This window comes from Triticum urartu, chromosome 5A (assembly GCF_056163025.1).
Source record: "Triticum urartu cultivar PI428250 chromosome 5A, HENAU_Tu73, whole genome shotgun sequence".
Lineage (NCBI taxonomy): Eukaryota > Viridiplantae > Streptophyta > Magnoliopsida > Poales > Poaceae > Triticum > Triticum urartu.
In genome coordinates, this window is record NC_141877.1 from 319796222 (window position 1) to 319817007 (window position 20786).

Genomic DNA, 20786 nt, shown 5'->3' on the forward strand with positions numbered 1-20786 from the left:
TAGAAACAATCGTTCTCTCATGCTTCACTTATATTATTTTGAGAGTCTTAAAACAGCATGGTAATTTGCTTAAATTGGGAAATTAATCCTAATATGCTAGGCATTCAAGATTTGTAAAAATATATTCTTATGAGTGTGTTGAATACTAAGAGAAGTTTGATACTTGATAATTGTTTCGAGATATGGAGATGGTGATATTAGAGTCATGCTAGTTGAGTAGTTGTGAATTTGAGAAATACTTGTGTTGAAGTTTGTGATTCCCGTAGCATGCACGTATGGTGAACCATTATGTGATGAAGTCAGAGCATGATTTATTTATTGATTATCTTCCTTATGAGTGGCGGTCGGGGACGAGCGATGGTCTTTTCCTACCAATCTATCACCCTAGGAGCATGCATGTAATACTTTGTTTCGATAACTAATAGATTTTTGCAATAAGTATGTGAGTTCTTTATAACTAATGTTGAGTCCACGGATTATACGCACTCTCACCCTTCCACCATTGCTAGCCTCTCTAATACCGTGCACTTTTCGCCGGTATCATACACCCACCATATACCTTCCTCAAAATAGCCACCATACCTACCTATCATGGCATTTCCATAGTCATTCCGAGATATATTGCCATGCAACTTTCCACCGTTCCGTTTACTATGGCACGCTCCATCATTGTCATATTGCTTTGCATGATCGTGTAGTTGACATTGTATTGTGGCAAAGCCACCGTTCATAATTCTTTCATACATGTCACTCATGCATCATTGCACATCCCGGTACACCGCCGGAGGCATTCACATAGAGTCATATTTTGTTCTAAGTATTGAGTTGTAATTGTTGAGTTGTAAGTAAATAAAAGTGTGATGATCATCATTTTTAGAGCATTGTCCCAAGTGAGGAAAGGATGATGGAGACTATGATTCCCCCACAAGTCGGGATGAGACTCCGGACTAAAAAAAAGAGGCCATAAAAAAGAGAAAAGGCCCAAATAAAAAAATGAGAGAAAAAGAGAGAAGGGACAATGCTACTATCCTTTTACCACATTTGTGCTTCAAAGTAGCACCATGATCTTCATCATAAGAGAGTCTCCTATGATATCACTTTCGTATACTAGTGGGAATTTTTCATTATAGAACTTGGCTTGTATATTCCAATGATGGGCTTCCTCAAAATGCCCTAGGTCTTCATGAGCAAGCGAGTTGGATGCACACCCACTTAGTTCCTTTTGTTGAGCTTTCATATACTTATAACTCTAGTGCATACGTTGCATGGAAATCCCTACTCGCTCACATTGATATCTATTAATGGGCATCTCCATAGCCCGTTGATACGCCTAGTTGATGTGAGACTATCTTCTCCCTTTTTGTCTTCTCCACAACCACCATTCTATTCCATATATAGTGCTATGTCCATGGCTCACGCTCATGTATTGCGTGAAGATTGAAAAAGTTTGAGAACACCAAAAGTATGAACAATTGCTTGGCTTGTCATCGGGGTTGTGCATGATTTAAATACTTTGTGTGGTGAAGATAGATCATAGCCAGACTATATGATTTTGTAGGGATAACTTTCTTTGGCCATGCTATTTTGAGAAGACATAATTGCTTAGTTAGTATGCTTGAAGTATTATTATTTCTATGTCAATATTAAAATTTTGTGTTGAATCTTTTGGATCTGAATATTCATACCATAATTAAGAGAATTACATTGGAACTATGCCAAGTAGCATTTCACATCAAAAATTCTGTTCTTATCATTTACATACTCGAGGACGAGCAGGAATTAAGCTTGGGGATGCTTGATACGTCTCGAACGTATCTATATTTTTTGATTGTTCCATGCTTTGTTATGTTCTGTTTTGGACATTACTGGGCTTTATTATACACTTTATATTATTTTTGGGACTAACCTATTAACCGGAGGCCCAGCCCAGAATTGCTATTTTTTGCCTATTTCAGAGTTTCACAGAAAAAGAATATCAAACGGAGTCCAAACAGAATGAAACCTTCGGGAACGTGATTTTTGGAACGAACGTGATCCAGAGGACGTGGACCCTACGTCAAGAAAGCGACCAGGAAGGCACGAGGTAGGGGGACGCGCCTACCCCTGTTGGAGAACGTAGTAATTTCAAAAATTTCCTACGCACACGCAAGATCATGGAGATGCATAGCAACGAGAAGGGAGAGTGTTGTCTACTTCAAAATCTTGTCAAGGTATGTACTCATTAAAAAACTTTATCAAGCGTCTTGATCTATCTCTATAGATCTTGATGCTTAATATGTAAGCAGCTTCACCGAGGTCTTTCTTTGAAAAACTCCTTTCAAACACTCCTTTATGCTTTGCAGAATAATTCTACATTATCTCCGATCAACAATATGTCATTCACATGTACTTATCAGAAATGCTGTAGTGCTCCCACTCACTTTCTTGTAAATACAGGCTTCACCACAAGTCTGTATAAAACTATATGCTTTGATCAACTTATCAAAGCATATATTCCAACTCCGAGATGCTTGCACCAGTCCATAGATGGATCGCTAGAGCTTGCATATTTTGTTAGCACCTTTAGGATTGACAAAACCTTCTCGTTGCATCATATACAACTCTTCTTTAATAAATCCATTAAGGAATGCAGTTTTGTTTATCCATTTGCTAGATTTCATAAAATGCGGCAATTGCTAACATGATTCAGACAGACTTAAGCATAGATACGAGTGAGAAACTCTGATCATAGTCAACACCTTGAACTTGTCGAAAAACTTTTGCGACAATTCTAGCTTTGTAGATAGTAACACTACTATCATCGTCCGTCTTCCTCTTGAAGATCCATTTAATCTCAATGGCTCGCTGATCAATGGGCAAGTCAATCAAAGTCCATACTTTGTTCTCATACATGGATCTCATCTCAGATTTCATGGCCTCAAGCCATTTCGCGGAATCTGGGCTCATCATCGCTTCCTCATAGTTCGTAGGTTTGCCATCGTCAAGTAACATGACCTCCAGAACAGGATTACCGTACCACTCTGGTGCGGATCTCACTCTGGTTTACCTACGAGGTTCGGTAGTAACTTGATCTGAAGTTACATGATCATCATCATTAGCTTCCTCACTAATTGGTGTAGTAGTCACAGGAACAGATTCCTGTGATGAACTACTTTCCAATAAGGGAGCAGGTATAGTTACCTCATCAAGTTCTACTTTCCTCCCACTCACTTCTTTCGAGAGAAACTCCTTCTCTAAAAAGGATATATTCTCAGCAACAAATTTGCCTTCGGATCTGTGATAGAAGGTGTACCCAACAATTTCGTTTGGGTATCCTATGAAGATGCACTTCTCCGATTTGGGTTCAAGCTTATCAGTTTGAAACTTTTCCACATAAGCATCGCCGCCCCAAACTTTAAGAAATGACAACTTTGGTTTCCTGCCAAACCATAGTTCATAAGGCCTCGTCTCAACAGATTTCGATGGTGCCCTATTTAACATGAATGTAGCTGTCTCTAATGCATAACCCCAAAACGATAGTGGTAAATCGGTAAGAGACATCATAGATTGCAGTATATCAAATAAAGTACGGTTATGACGTTCGGACACACCATTATGCTGTGGTGTTCCACGTGGCATGAGTTTGTGAAACTATTCCACATTGTTTTAATTGAAGACCAAACTCGTAACTCAAATATTTTACTTCTGCAATCATATCGTATAAAATTTTATTTTTGTTATGATGATTCTCCACTTCACTCTGAAATTCTTTGAATTTTTAAATGTTTCAAACTTGTGTTTCATCAAGTAGATATACTCATATCTGCTCAAATCATCCGTGAAGATCAGAAAATAATGATACCTGTCGCGAGCCTTAATATTCATCGGACCACATACATCAGTATGTATGATTTCCAACAAATCTGTTGCTCACTCCATTGTTTCGGAGAACGGAGTCTTAGTCATCTTGCCCATGAGGCATGGTTCGCAAGCATTAACTGATTCATAATCAAGTCATTCCAAAAGCCCATCAGCATGGATTTTTCTTCATGCGCTTTACACCAATATGACCTAAACAGCAGTGCCACAAATAAGTTGCACTATCATTTTTAACTTTGCATCTTTTGGCTTCAATATTATAAAAATGTGTATCACCACGATCAAGATCCAACAATCCATTTTCATTGGGTGTATAACCATAGAAGGTTTTATTCATGTAAACAGAATAACAATTATTCCTAACTTAAATGAATAATCGTATTGCTAAACATGATCAGATCATATTCATGCTCAACGCAAACACCAAATAACACTTATTTAGGTTCAACACTAATCCCGAAAGTATAGGGAGTGTGCGATGATGATCATATCATTCTTGGAACTACTTCCAACACACATCGTCTCTTCACCCTTAACTAGTCTCTGTTCATTCTGCAACTCTTCTTTCAAGTTACTACCCTTAGCAACTGAACTAGTATCAAATACCGAGGGGTTGCTATAAACACTAGTAAAGTACACATCAATAACATGTATATCCAATATACCTTTGTTCACCTCGCCATCCTTCTTATTCGCCAAATACTTGGGGCAGTTCCGCTTCTAGTGACCAGTCCCTTTGCAGTAGAAGCACTCAGTCTCAGGCTTAGGTCCAGACTTGGGCTTCTTCACTTGAGCAGCAACTTGCTTGCCATTCTTCTTGAAGTTCCCTTTCTTCCCTTTGCCCTTTTTGAAACTAGTGGTCTTTGTCAACCATCAACACTTGATGCTTTTCTTGATTTCTACCTTCGTCGATTTCAGCATCACGAAGAGCTTGGGAATTACTTTTGTCATCCCTTGCATATTATAGTTCATCACTAAGTTCTAGTAACTCGGTTATAGTGTCTAGAGAACTTTGTCAATCACTCTCTTATCTGGAAGATTAACTCCCACTTGATTCAAGCAATTGTAGTACTCAGACAATCTGAGCACATGCTCACTGGTTGAGCTATTCTCCTCCATCTTGTAGGCAAAGTACTATCAGAGGTCTCATACCTCTCGACATGGGCATGAGTATGAAATACCAATTTCAACTCTTGAAACATCTTATATGCTCCATGGAGTTCAAAACGTCTTTGAAGCCCCGATTCTAAGCCGTTAAGCATGGTGCACTAAACTATCAAGTAGTCATCATATTGAGCTAGCCAAACGTTCATTACATCTGCATCTGCTCCTACAATAGGTTTGTCACCTAGCGATGCATCAAGGACATAATTCTTCTGTGCAGCAATGAGGATAAACCTTAGATCACGGATCCAATCCGCATCATTGCTACTAACATCTTTCAACTTAGTTTTCTCTAGGAACATATCAAAAATAAAACAGGGGAGCTAAACGCGAGCTATTGATCTACAACATAGATATGCTAATACTACCAGGACTAAGTTCATGATAAATTTAAGTTCAATTAATCATATTACTTAAGAACTCTCACTTAGATAGATATCCCTCTAATCCTCTAAGTGATCACGTGATCCATATCAACTAAACCATGTCCGATCATCACGTGAGATGGAGTAGTTTCAATGGTGAATGTCACTATGTTGATCATATCTACTATATGATTCACGCTCGACCTTTCGGTCTCCGTGTTCCGAGGCCATATCTGTTATATGCTAGGCTCGTCAAGTTTAACCTGAGTATTCCGCGTGTGCAACTGTTTTGCACTCGTCGTATTTGAATATAGAGCCTATAACACCCGATCATCACGTGGTGTCTCAGCAGGAAGAACTTTCGCAATGGTGCATACTCAGGGAGAACACTTATACTTTGATAATTTAGTGAGGGATCTTCTTATAATGCTACCGTCAATCAAAGCAAGATAAGATGCATAAAAGACAAACATCACATGCAATCAATATAAGTGATATGATATGGCCATCATCATCTTGTGCTTGTGATATCCATCTCCGAAGCACCGTCATGATCACCATCGTCACCGGCGCGACGCCTTGATCTCCATCGTAGCATCATTGTCGTCCCGCCAATCTTATGCTTCCATGACTATCGCTACCGCTTAGTGATAAAGTAAAGCATTACAGGGCGATTGCATTGCATACAATAAAGCGACAACCATATGGCTCCTGCCAGTTGCCGATAACTCGGTTACAAAACATGATCATCTCATACAATAAAATATAGCATCATGCCTTGACCATATCACATCACAACATGCCCTGCAAAAACAACTTAGACGTCCTCTACTTTCTTGTTGCAAGTTTTACGTGGTTGCTACGGGCTTAGAAAGAACCGTTCTTACCTACACATCAAAACCACAACGATAGTTTGTCAAGTTGGTGTTGTTTTAACCTTCGCAAGGACCGGGCGTAGCCACACGCGGTTCAACTAAAGTTGGAGAAACTGACACCCGCCAGCCACCTGTGTGCAAAGCACGTCGGTAGAACCAGTCTCGCGTAAGCGTACGCGTAATGTCGGTCCGGGCCGCTTCATCCAAAAATACCGCCGAACCCAAGTATGACATGCTGGTAAGCAGTATGACTTATATCGCCCACAACTCACTTGTGTTCTACTCGTGCATATGACATCTACGCATAAAACCTGGCTCGGATGCCACTGTTGGAGAACATAGTAATTTCAAAAAATTTCTACGCACACGCACGATCATGGTGATGCATAGCAACAAGAGGGGAGAGTGTTGTCTACGTACCCACGTAGACCGTTTGCGGAAGCGTTATATCAACGCGGTTGTTGTAGTCGTACATCTTCACGTTCCGGCCGATCCAAGTATCGAAAGCACGACACCTCCGAGTTTTGCACACGTTCGTCTCGGTGACGTCCTCGCCTTCTTGATCCAGCAAGAGGGGCAAAGTAGTAGATGAGTTCCGGCAGCACGACGGCGTGGTGATGGTGTTGGTGAAGAACAATCTCCACAGGGCTTCGCCTAAGCACTACGAAAACTAGGACGGAGGATAAACTAGAGGGGACAGGGTTGCCGGCACATGGCTTGGTGTTTCTTGATGTGTCTTGGGTGCTAGCCCTACCCCTCTATTTATATGTTGAGCCTTGGGGTCGGAACTTGGAGTAAAAGCCTCCACAAAGTCAGTTTCACTGTAGCGACCAGACCTCAAACAGTCTGATCTCTGTGCTCCGGTGTCATCCCTGGATCAGTAATGCTGACACCACACAATACTCGGAGGATTTATAGCAGAGTAGCAATCACACACTTATTACATCGAGTGTCTCAAAAGAGAACTTAAAACAATAAATATGGCTTAAGGCCATCTATTAACGATAACAGTGGAAGGCTTGGAAGATAAGTGAGTCCATCAACTCCAACGGCATCACTGAGTATAGAACCACGACCTAAAACTCCTCAATCGTCGTCTGAAAAGTCTGCAACATTAACGTTGCAGCCCGAAAACGGGTCAGCACATGGAATATGCTGGCAAGATAACACATAGAGAGTAATGGAATGCAACAGCTATACTATATGCATATTTGGCTGGTGGAAAGCTCTATGGTTACAATTTTTGCGTAAAGCCAATTTTTCCCTACTTCAAAGGAATAAAATTAATTACTATCATAGTGGTTGTTAAACATTGAGAATGGTTGACAGCATCCTCAATCCCAATTAAGTAACATCATTAAAGTCCCACAAAATTAATTTAGAGTAACATGTTGAGATTCACATGATGATCCAGGTACTAGATACTCAAGATGTCCATAACCGGGGACACGGCTAATCATGATTAGTTTATACACTCTGCAGAGGTTTGCGCACTTTTCCCCACAAGACTCGATCGCCTCCGTTGGATTTCTCGCACTACATGGTGTTTGAGAAACGGATGACCGAGACACAGTCTTTCATAAGCGCTAGCACCTTACGACGGATAGACCGGTACACCTACTTTCCCCTACATCTGCTAGTCTACCCTGTAAGAGTTCGCACAACTTAGTCAACTATGCCAGAGCCCATAATGGCTTGTGGCTGCACACGGAAGTTTCTAGTATGAATAATCTCATGATCCCTTTGAGCCTGGGTGGCGGTCCAAAAGAAAACAGGCAAGTCCTGGTAACCCCAGGTGCCTCAATCCACCCAGATGTGTGTTAGGTTGCCACCTTAGATAAACCCTTAATTATAAATCTCACATCTGTCATGGATATCACTCACCCAATCCACGTCTACTGGCATAGCATGGCATAATAAGCAAACGTAGAAGTTACTCCCAAAGGTTTGATAATAAACAGGTAATAGGTACTACCTCATCTACTTCCCATCCCACAATTTCATTAGATCCTAATCATGCAATGTGTGAGGATTGATCTAATGCAATAAAACTGGGTTGTAGAAAAGGTATGATCAAAGTGTTACTTGCCTTGCTGATGATCCGCGAAACCTAGAGATTCGAAGTAACAGGCGGCGCACTCCGGGTATTCTATCACAGACAAACAACAAGCATACAATAAGTACTCATCTAATGCACAGTTAAAACTCAAATAGAAGATCTAACCAGAAAGTTCAACTTAAGAACCCTGGTTTGCAAAAAGAATCAAATCGAACGAAGCGAAAGAAATCAAACGGCGAAAGAAAAAAACTTCGTTCTATTAATCTGGATCTAGGGAAAATTTTACAGTAACAAAAACATGTTTAAGTTGATTATTCGGAAAGAGGGTTTCGAGACGAAACTCCAGGCGCTTGAATCGCCTGATTCCGATAAACGAGCGAAAAGTTATACTAAAACGAAAATCGGATCAGAAATTGCGATCAGAAAATAACCGCGGAAAATCCGACGAAAAAGAAAAACGACGAACAGAATTTTTTTTAACAGCACGGAAAACGAGGCGGCGGCGAACCTCGGGCGGCGCGCAAACTCCGGCGAGTCGGCGGCGGCTGGAGGCGGCGGCGGCTAGGGTTAGGGTTAGGCGGCGGCGGCTGGGCTCTCCTCGGGCCGGCTCGGGCGCTATTTAAAGGCCCCGGGCGGAGGTTTCCTGGCCGGGTACGGCCCGGAGTCGGTTACGCGTTTTTTTAAATAATTCCGCTTGGAATAAAAATAAAAATAAATACTAAACGGACTCCAAAAATCACGAAATAAATTTTGCCGGGTTCCTAAAATCAAGCCCGATAAAGTGAACATTTATCTGGGCCCAAACTACAACTTTGAAAAATGCGCATTTTTCCTAAATTCAAATAAAAATACCGAAAAACTCCGAAATAAATCTTATTTGAATTTTTTATTAAATCCTCAATATTTCTATATTTTGGGAAAGTCATTTTATTCCCTCTCTCATATTTTTGTAATAGAAATAATTGATGATAAAATAAATAAAATCAAATGATCCTGTTTACATAATTTGAGAAAACTCAAATATGTAAATAACGAAATCCCCAACTCTCTCCGTAGGTCCTTGAGTTGCTTAGGATTTTCTAGGATCAAAACCAAAAGCAAAATAAAATATGATATGCATGATGACCTAATGTATAACATTCCAAATTGAAAATTTGGGATGTTACATTCACCCAAAAGGCAAGAGTCCTTCTCGGACTCCAGGGCCAGACGCCAGGGTTCCCGGCATCTGGACCCAGACGCCAGGGACCGTGGCGTTTGGACCCTGGACTCCGCAAAACTTCCTTTTGCGCTTTCCAAAAACCTTGTGGGCTTTCCCCTTTGGCCCAAATAAAGTGTTCTGGTACCCAAACTTTCGGGAAACATCCGGAACCCCTTCCGGTGAATTCCGGAACCCTTCCGGTGACAAAACACTATTATACCATATATCAAACTTTATCTCCGGACCATTCCGGAGTTCCTTGTCATGTCCGTGATCTCATCCCGGACTCCGAACAACATTCGATCATCAACATACATAACTCATATAGTACTATATCGTCAACGAACGTTAAGCGTGCGGACCCAACGGGTTCGAGAACTATGTAGATATGACCAAGACACCTCTCTGGTCAATAACCAATAGCAGGACCTGGATGCCCATATTGGCTCCTACATATTCTACAAAGATCTTTATCGGTCAGACCGCATAACAACATACGTTGTTCCCTTTGTCATCGGTATGTTACTTGCCCGAGATTCGATCGTCGGTATCTCAATACCTAGTTCAATCTCGTTACTGGCAAGTCTCTTTACTCGTTCCGTAATACATCATCCCGCAACTAACTCATTAGTTGCAATGCTTGCAAGGCTTATAGTGATGTGCATTACCGAGTGGGCCCAGAGATACCTCTCCGGCAATCAGAGTGACAAATCCTAATCTCGAAATATGCCAACCCAACAAGTACATTTGGAGACACCTATAGAGCACCTTTATAATCACCCAGTTACGTTGTGACGTTTGGTGTCACACAAAGTGTTCCTCCGGTAAACGGGAGTTGCATAATCTCATAGTCATAGGAACATGTATAAGTCATGAAGAAAGCAATAGCAACAAACTAAACGATCAAGTGCTAAGCTAACAGAATGGGTCAAGTCAATCACATCATTCTCCTAATGATGTGATCCCGTTAATCAAATGACAACTCATGTCTATGGTTAGGAAACTTAACCATCTTTGATCAACGAGCTAGTCAAGTAGAGGCATACTACTGACACTCTGTTTGTCTATGTATTCACACATGTATTATGTTTCCGGTTAATACAATTCTAGCATGATTAATAAACATTTATCATGAAATAAGGAAATAAATAATAACTTTATTATTGCCTCTAGGACATATTTCCTTCAGTCTCCCACTTGCACTAGAGTCAATAATCTAGTTCACATCTCCATGTGATTTAACACCAATAGTTCACATCACCATGTGATTAACACCCATAGTTCACATCATCATGTGACCAACACCCAAAAGGTTTACTAGAGTCAATAATCTAGTTCACATCGCTATGTGATTAACACCCAAAGAGTACTAAGGTGTGATCATGTTTTGCTTATGAGAGAAATATAGTCAACGTGTCTGCCACATTCAGATCTGTATGTATTTTGCAAATTTCTATCTCAACAATGCTCTACATGGAGCTACTCTAGCTAATTGCTCCCACTTTCAGTATGTATCCAGATCAAGACTTAGAGTCATCTGGATCAGTGTCAAAATTTGCATCGACGTAACCTTTTACGACGAACCTTTTTGTCACTTCCATAATCGAGAAACATATCCTTATTTCACTAAGGATAATTTTGACCGTTGTCCAGTGATCTACTCCTAGATCACTATTGTACTCCCTTGCCAAAATCAGTGTAGGGTATACAATAGATCTGGTATATAGCATGGCATATTTTATAGAACCTATGGCCAAGGCATATGGAATGACTTACATTCTCTTTCTATCTTCTGCCGTGGTCGGGCTTTGAGTCTTACTCAATTCACACCTTGTAACACAGGCAGGAACTCTTTCTTTGACTGTTCCATTTTGAACTACTTCAAAATCTTGTTAAGGTATGTACTCATTAAAAAACTTTATCAAGCGTCTTGATCTATCTCTATAGATCTTGATGCTTAATATGTAAGAAGCTTCACCGAGGTCTTTCTTTGAAAAACTCCTTTCAAACACTCCTTTATGCTTTGCAGAATAATTCTACATTATCTCCGATCAACAATATGTCATTCACATATACTTATCAGAAATGTGGTAGTGCTCCCACTCACTTTCTTGTAAATACAGGCTTCAGCGCAAGTCTGTATAAAACTATATGCTTTGATCAACTTATCAAAGCGTATATTCCAACTCTGAGATGCTTGCACCAGTCCATAGATGGATCGCTAGAGCTTGCATATTTTGTTAGCACCTTTAGGATTGACAAAACCTTCTGGTTGCATCATATACAACTCTTCTTTAATAAATCCATTAAGGAATGTAGTTTGGTTATCCATTTGCCAGATTTCATAAAATGCGGCAATTGCTAACATGATTTAGACAGACTTAAGCATAGATACGAGTGAGAAACTCTCATTGTAGTCAACACCTTGAACTTGTCGAAAACCTTTTGCGAGAAGTCTAGCCTTGTAGATAGTAACACTACTATCAGCGTCTGTCTTCCTCTTGAAGATCCATTTAATCTCAATGGCTCGCCGATCAATGGGCAAGTCAATCAAAGTCCATACTTTATTCTCATACATGGATCTCATCTCAGATTTCATGGCCTCAAGCCATTTCGCGAAATCTGGGCTCATCATCGCTTCCTCATAGTTCGTAGGTTTGTCATCGTCAAGTAACATGACCTCCAGAACAGGATTACTGTACCACTCTGGTGCGGATCTCACTCTGGTTTACCTACGAGGTTCGGTAGTAACTTGATCTGAAGTTACATGATCATCATCATTAGCTTCCTCACTAATTGGTGTAGTAGTCACAGGAACAGATTTTTGTGATGGACTACTTTCCAATAAGGGAGCAGGTACAGTTACCTCATCAAGTTCTACTTTCCTCCCACTCACTTCTTTCAAGAGAAACTCCTTCTCTAGAAAGGATCTATTCTCAACAACAAATTTGCCTTCGGATCTATGATAGAAGGTGTACCCAACAATTTCGTTTGGGTATCCTATGAAGATGCACTTCTTCGATTTGGGTTCAAGCTTATCAGTTTGAAACTTTTTCACATAAGCATCGCCGCCCCAAACTTTAAGAAACGACAACTTTGGTCTCTTGCCAAACCACAGTTCATAAGGCGTCATCTCAACAGATTTCGATGGTGCCCTATTTAACGTGAATGTAGCTGTCTCTGATGCATAACCCCAAAACAATAGTGGTAAATCGGTAAGAGACATCATAGATTGCACTATATCAAATAAAGTACGGTTATGACGTTCGAACACACCATTACGCTGTGGTGTTCCACGTGGCATGAGTTTGTGAAACTATTCCACATTGTTTTAATTGAAGACCAAACTCGTAACTCAAATATTTTACTTCTGCAATCATATCGTATAAAATTTTATTTTTGTTATGATGATTCTCCACTTCACTCTGAAATTCTTTGAATTTTTAAATGTTTCAAACTTGTGTTTCATCAAGTAGATATACTCATATCTGCTCAAATCATCCGTGAAGATCAGAAAATAATGATACCTGTCGCGAGCCTTAATATTCATCGGACCACATACATCAGTATGTATGATTTCCAACAAATCTGTTGCTCACTCCATTGTTTCGGAGAACGGAGTCTTAGTCATCTTGCCCATGAGGCATGGTTCGCAAGCATTAACTGATTCATAATCAAGTCATTCCAAAAGCCCATCAGCATGGATTTTTCTTCATGCGCTTTACACCAATATGACCTAAACGACAGTGCCACAAATAATTTGCACTATCATTTTTAACTGTTCATCTTTTGGCTTCAATATTATAAAAATGTGTATCACCACGATCGAGATCCAACAAACCATTTTCATTGGGTGTATAACCATAGAAGGTTTTATTCATGTAAACATAATAACAATTATTCTTAACTTAAATGAATAACCGTATTGCAATAAACATGATCGAATCATATTCATGCTCAACGCAAACAACAAATAACACTTATTTAGGTTCAACACTAATCCCGAAAGTATAGGGAGTGTGCGATGATGATCATATCATTCTTGGAACTACTTCCAACACACATCGTCACTTCACCCTTAACTAGTCTCTGTTCATTCTGCAACTCTTGTTTCAAGTTACTACTCTTAGCAACTGAACCAGTATCAAATACCGAGGGGTTGCTATAAACACTAGTAAAGTACACATCAATAATATGTATATCCAATATACCTTTGTTCACCTCGCCATCCTTCTTATCCGCCAAATACTTGGGGCAGTTCCGCTTCTAGTGACCAGTCCCTTTGTAGTAGAAGCACTCAGTCTCAGGCTCAGGTCCAGACTTGGGCTTCTTCACTTGAGCAACAACTTGCTTGCCGTTCTTCTTGAAGTTCTCTTTCTTCCCTTTGCCTTTTTGAAACTAGTGGTCTTTGTCAACCATCAACACTTGATGCTTTTCTTGATTTCTACCTTCGTGGATTTCAGCATCATGAAGAGCTTGGGAATTACTTTTGTCATCCCTTGCATATTATAGTTCATCACTAAGTTCTAGTAACTTGGTGATAGTGTCTAGAGAACTTTTTCAATTACTCTCTTATCTGGCAGATTAACTCCCACTTGATTCAAGCAATTGTAGTACTCAGACAATCTGAGCACATGCTCACTGGTTGAGCTATTCTCCTCCATCTTGTAGGCAAAGTACTGTCGGAGGTCTCATACCTCTCGACACGGACATGAGTATGAAATACCAATTTCAACTCTTGGAACATCTTATATGCTCCATGGCGTTCAAAACGTCTTTGAAGCCCCGATTCTAAGCCGTTAAGCATGGTGCACTAAACTATCAAGTAGTCATCATATTGAGCTAGCCAAACGTTCATAACATCTGCATCTGCTCCTACAATAGGTTTGTCACCTAGCGGTGCATCAAGGACATAATTCTTCTGTGTAGCGATGAGGATAAACCTTAGATCATGGATCCAATCCGCATCATTGCTACTAACATCTTTCAACTTAGTTTTCTCTAGGAACATATCAAAAATAAAACAGGGGAGCTAAACGTGAGCTATTGATCTACAACATAGATATGCTAATACTACCAGGACTAGGTTCATGATAAATTTAGGTTCAACTAATCATATTACTTAAGAACTCCCACTTAGATAGATATCCCTCTAATCCTCTAAGTGATCATGTGATCCATATCAACTAAACCATGTCCGATCATCACGTGAGATGGTGTAGTTTCAACGGTGAACATCACTATGTTGATCATATTTACTATATGATTCACGCTCGACCTTTCGGTCTCCATGTTCCGAGGCCGTATCTGTTATATGCTAGGCTCGTCAAGTTTAACCTGAGTATTCCGTGTGTGCAACTGTTTTGCACTCGTTGTATTTGAACGTAGAGCCTATCACACCCGATCATCACGTGGGGTCTCAGCAGGAAGAACTTTCGCAACGGTGTATACTCAGGGAGAACACTTATACTTTGATAATTTAGTGAGGGATCTTCTTATAATGCTATCGTCAACCAAAGCAAGATAAGATGCATAGAAGATAAACATCACATGCAATCAATATAAGTGATATGATATGGCCATCATCATCTTGTGCTTGTGATCTCCATCTCCGAAGCACCGTCATGATCACCATCGTCACCGGCGCGACACCTTGATCTCCATCGTAGCATCGTTGTCGTCTCGCCAATCTTATGCTTCCATGACTATCGCTACCGCTTAGTGATAAAGTAAAGCATTACAGGGCGATTGCATTGCATACAATAAAGCGACAACCATATGGCTCCTGCCAGTTGCCGATAACTCGGTTACAAAACATGATCATCTCATACAATAAAATATAGCATCATGCCTTGACCATATCACATCACAACATGCCCTGCAAAAACAACTTAGACGTCCTCTACTTTCTTGTTGCAAGTTTTACGTGGTTGCTACGGGCTTAGCAAGAACCGTTCTTACCTATGCATCAAAACCACAACGATAGTTTGTCAAGTTGGTGCTGTTTTAACCTTCGCAAGGACTGGGCGTAGCCACACTCGGTTCAACTAAAGTTGGAGAAAATGACACCCGCCAGCCACCTGTGTGCAAAGCACGTCGGTAGAGCCAGTCTCGCGTAAGCTTACGCGTAATGTCGGTCCGGGCCGCTTCATCCAACAATACCGCCGAACCAAAGTATGACATGCTGGTAAGCAGTATGACTTATATCGCCCACAACTCACTTGTGTTCTACTCGTGCATATGACATCTACGCATAAAACCTGGCTTGGATGCCACTATTGGAGAACGTAGTAATTTCAAAATTTTCCTACACACACGCAAGATCATGGTGATGCATAGCAACGAGAGGGGAGAGTGTTGTCTACGTACCCTCGTAGACCGTTCGCGGAAGCGTTATATCAACGCGGTTGATGTAGTCGTACGTCTTCATGATCTGACCGATCCAAGTACCGAAAGCACGGCACCTCCGACTTCTGCACATGTTCGGCTCGGTGACATCCTCGCCTTCTCGATCCAGCAAGAGGGGCAAAGTAGTAGATGAGTTCCGGCAGCACGACGGCGTGGTGATGGTGTTGGTGAAGAACAATCTCCGCAGGGCTTCGCCTAAGCACTACGAAAACTAGGATGGAGGATAAACTAGAGGGGACGGGGTTGCCGGCACATGGCTTGGTGTTTCTTGATGTGTCTTGGGTGCTAGCCCTACCCCTCTATTTATATGTTGAGCCTTGGGGTCGAAACTTGGAGTAAAAGCCTCCACAAAGTCGGTTTCACCCAAAAGGCAAGAGTCCTTCTCAAACTCCAGGGCCAGACGCCAGGGTTCCCGGCGTCTAGACCCAGACGCTAGGGACCGTGGTGTCTGGCCCCTGGACTCCGCAAAACTTCCTTTTGCGCTTTCCAAAAACCTTGTGGGCTTTCCCCTTTGGCCCAAATAAAGTGTTCTCGTACCCAAACATTTCAGGGAACATCCGGAACCCCTTCCGGTGAATTCCGGAACCCTTCCGGTGACAAAACACTATTATCCCATATATCAAACTTTATCTCCGGACCATTTCGGAGTTCCTCGTCATGTCCGTGATCTCATCCCGGACTCCGAACAACATTCAGTCATCAACATACATAACTCATATAGTACTATATCGTCAACGAACGTTAAGCGTGCGGACCCTACGGGTTCGAGAACTATGTAGACATGACCGAGACACCTCCCTTTTCAATAACCAATAGCGGGACCTGGATGCCCATATTGACTCCTACATATTCTACGAAGATCTTTATCGGTCAGACCGCATAACAACATACGTTGTTCCCTTTGTCATCGGTATGTTACTTGCCCGAGTTTTGATCGTCGGTATCTCAATACCTAGTTTAATATCATTACCGGCAAGTCTCTTTACTCGTTCCGTAATACATCATCCTGCAACTAACTTATTAGTTGCAATGCTTGCAAGGCTTATAGTGATGTGCATTACCGAGTGGGCCCAGAGATACCTCTCCGACAATCGGAGTGACAAATCCTAATCTTGAAATACGCCAACCCAACAAGTACCTTTGGAGACACCTGTAGAGCACCTTTATAATCACCCAGTTACGTTGTGATGTTTGGTGGCACACAAAGTGTTCCTCCGGTAAACGGGAGTTGCATAATCTCATAGTCATAGGAACATGTATAAGTCATGAAGAAAGCAATAGCAACAAACTAAACGATCAAGTGCTAAGCTAACGGAATGGGTCAAGTCAATCACATCATTCTCCTAATGATGTGATCTCGTTAATCAAATGACAACTCATGTCTATGGTTAGGAAACTTAACCATCTTTGATCAACGAGCTAGTCAAGTAGAGGCATACTACTGACACTCTGTTTGTCTATGTATTCACACATGTATTATGTTTCCGGTTAATACAATTCTAGCATGAATAATAAACATTTATCATGAAATAAGGAAATAAATAATAACTTTATTATTGCCTCTAGGGCATATTTCCTTCAACCCCCCAGGCGCGCCCTCCACCCTCGTGGGACCCACGTTGCTCCACCGACGTACTTCTTCCTCCTATATAAACCTACGTACCCCCAAACTACCAAATACGGAGCCAAAACCCTAATTCCACCGGCGCAACCTTCTGTACCTGTGAGATCCCATCTTGGGGCCTTTTCCGGAGCTCCGCCGGAGGGGGCATCGATCACGGGGGGCTTCTACATCGACACTATAGCCTCTCCGATGATGTGTGAGTAGTTTACCTTAGACCTTCGGGTCCATAGTTATTAGCTAGATGGCTTCTTCTCTCTTTTTGGATCTCAATACAATGTTCTCCCTCTCTCTTCTGGAGATCTATTCGATGTAATCTTCTTTTGCGGTGTGTTTGTTGAGACCCATGAATTGTGGGTCTATGATCAAGTTTATCTATGAACAATATTTGAATCTTCTGTGTATTCTATTATGTATGATTGGTTATCTTTGCAAGTCTCTTCGAATTACCAGTTTGGTTTGGCCTACTAGATTGATCTTTCTTGCAATGGGAGAAGTTCTTAGCTTTGGGTTCAATCTTGCGGTGTCCTTTCCCAATGACAGTAGGGGCAGCAAGGAACGTATTGTATTGTTGTCATCGAGGATAACAAGATGGGGTTTATATCATATTGCATGAGTTTATCCCTCTACATCATGTCATCTTGCTTAAAGAGTTACTCTGTTCTTTTGAACTTAATACTCTAGATGCATGCTGGATAGCGGTCGATGTGTGGAGTAATAGTAGTAGATGCAGGCAGGAGTCGGTCTACTTGTCTCGGACGTGATGCCTATATATATATGATCATACCTAGATATTCTCATAACTATGCTCAATTCTGTCAATTGCTCAACAATAATTTGTTTGCCCACCGTAATACTTATGCTCTCGAGAGAAGCCACTAGTGAAACCTATGGCCCCCGGGTCTATTTTCTATCATATTAATCTTCCGTCAACAAGCTATTTCTCGCACCGTTTTTATTTTGCTTTATTTACTTTTCATCTTTATCATAAAAATACCAAAAATATTATCTTATCATATCTATCAGATCTCACTTTCGTAAGTGGTCGTGAAGGGATTGACAACCTCTTTATTGTGTTGGTTGTGAGGATTTTATTTGTTTGTGTACGTGTGAGGGACTCGTGCGTGGCCTCCTACTGGATTGATACCTTGGTTCTCAAAAACTGAGGGAAATACATACGCTACTTTGCTGCATCACCCTTTCCTCTTCAAGGGAAAAGCAACGCAGTGCTCAAGTGGTAGCACTTAGGACCTTGGATGAGCACTAGCATCATAATGTACTTCCGCTTCATGCACAATCAAGGAGGAAGGTTATACATACATAGAGTCATAGGCGAGGTGCTATGATTGCTGCTCTGCTCCCCAAAAGGATTAATGTCATCTACGCTTAGACCAAGCCATACGTTCCTTGCGTCATCTGCAAAGTCCCTCCACTTCCTCTCGATTTTCTCCACTGCAAGCCATCAATGGGTACTCTCAATTTTCCGTCTTTCTTACGGTCTTCTTTGTGCCATCGCATCAACTTGGCATGCTCTTTGTTTTGGAAAAAACATTTCAACTGTGGTATTATAGGAGCATACCACATCACCTTGGCAGGAATCTTCTTCCTGGGGTGCTCGCCCTCGACATTACCAGGGTCATCACGGCTGATCTTATAGCACAATGCACCGCATACCGGGCATGCATTCAAATCCTCGTACTCACCATGGTAGAGGATGAAGTCATTAGGGCATGCATGTATCTTATGCACCTCTAATCCTAGAGGGTAGACAATCTTCTTTTCTTCATACGTACTCTTAGGAAATTCGTTGTCCTTTGGAAGCATCTTCTATAACATTATCAGCAACTTTCCAAATCCCTTGTCAGATACACCATTCTCTGCCTTCCATTGCAGCAATTCCAGTGCGGAGCCCAACTTTTTCTTGTCTGCTTTGCAATTTGGGTACAACAATTTCTTGTGATCCTCTAACATGTGCTGCAACTTCAGTCTCTCCTTTTCACTTGCGCAGTTTCTCTTTGCATCGGCAATGGCCCAACCAAGATCATCAGCGGGCTCATCTGATGCCTCTTCTTCAGTTTCTTCCCGCATTGCCGGCTCAGCTTCTTCCCCCACTGTTGTACCATCGTATTCAGGGAACCCATGGCCAGGATAGCTGTCATCGTCCTCTTCTTCTTCATTGTCTTCCGTCATAAACCCTCTTTCTCTGTGCTTGGTCCAAACGTTATAGTGGCGCATGAAACCGGACTCAAACAGGTGGACATGAATGGTTTTTGACTTAGAGTAATTCCGATCATTCTTACAGCCAGCACATGGACAACACATAAAACCAACCACCTGCTTGTTTGCCTTAGCCACAAGTAGAAAAGTATGCACGCAATTAATGAACTGGGGAGAGCATCAGACATCGTACATCCATTGCCGGCTCATCTTCATTACTCAGCACCGAAAAGACCAAATTAATACAAGTTCATACACAATTATTCTCATGAAACAACATACAAACTCTCTAGCTAAAGCATTTAAATGCAATAGCAAATGCGATCATGATCGCAACAAAGGTAGCAATTGATCCAACAGCATAATGATACCAAGCCTCACTATAAATGGCATATTTTCTAATCTTTCTAATATTCAAGCACATTTTCTCCATCTTGAACTTGTGATGATCAACGACATTGGCAACATGCAACTCCAATTCCATCTTCTCCTCCTCAATTCTTTTCAATTTTTTCTTCAAGTAATCGTTTTCTTTTTCATCTAAATTTAACCTCGGGCACAAGAGGGTCGGTTGGAATTTCTGGTTCACATACCTCCTAGATAAAAATATCTATGTCAACTTTATGGGCATAATTTGTCATAAACATGAAATGCAACAAATAGTTATAAAAGAGAATATACCACATACGAACCATAATTCGTATGAGGGCCGACGGGGACGGATATCAAAACCATGCCACTATGTATAACAAACAACATACGGGTAAGAAAATTATACAAGTAATTATATATCTAAATCACACAAACATTATTTTTTTAATATAAAAAAGATAAGAACAAGAGGATCACCAAGGTGGTGCCGGCGATGGGATGGTGATGCGGCTTGAACTACATCTGTATTTCCCCAAAGAGGAAGGGATGATGCAACATAGCTACGGTAGGTATTTCCCTCAGTGATGAAACCAAGGTTATCGTACCAGTAGGAGAACCACGCAACACCACGTAAACAGTTCCTGCA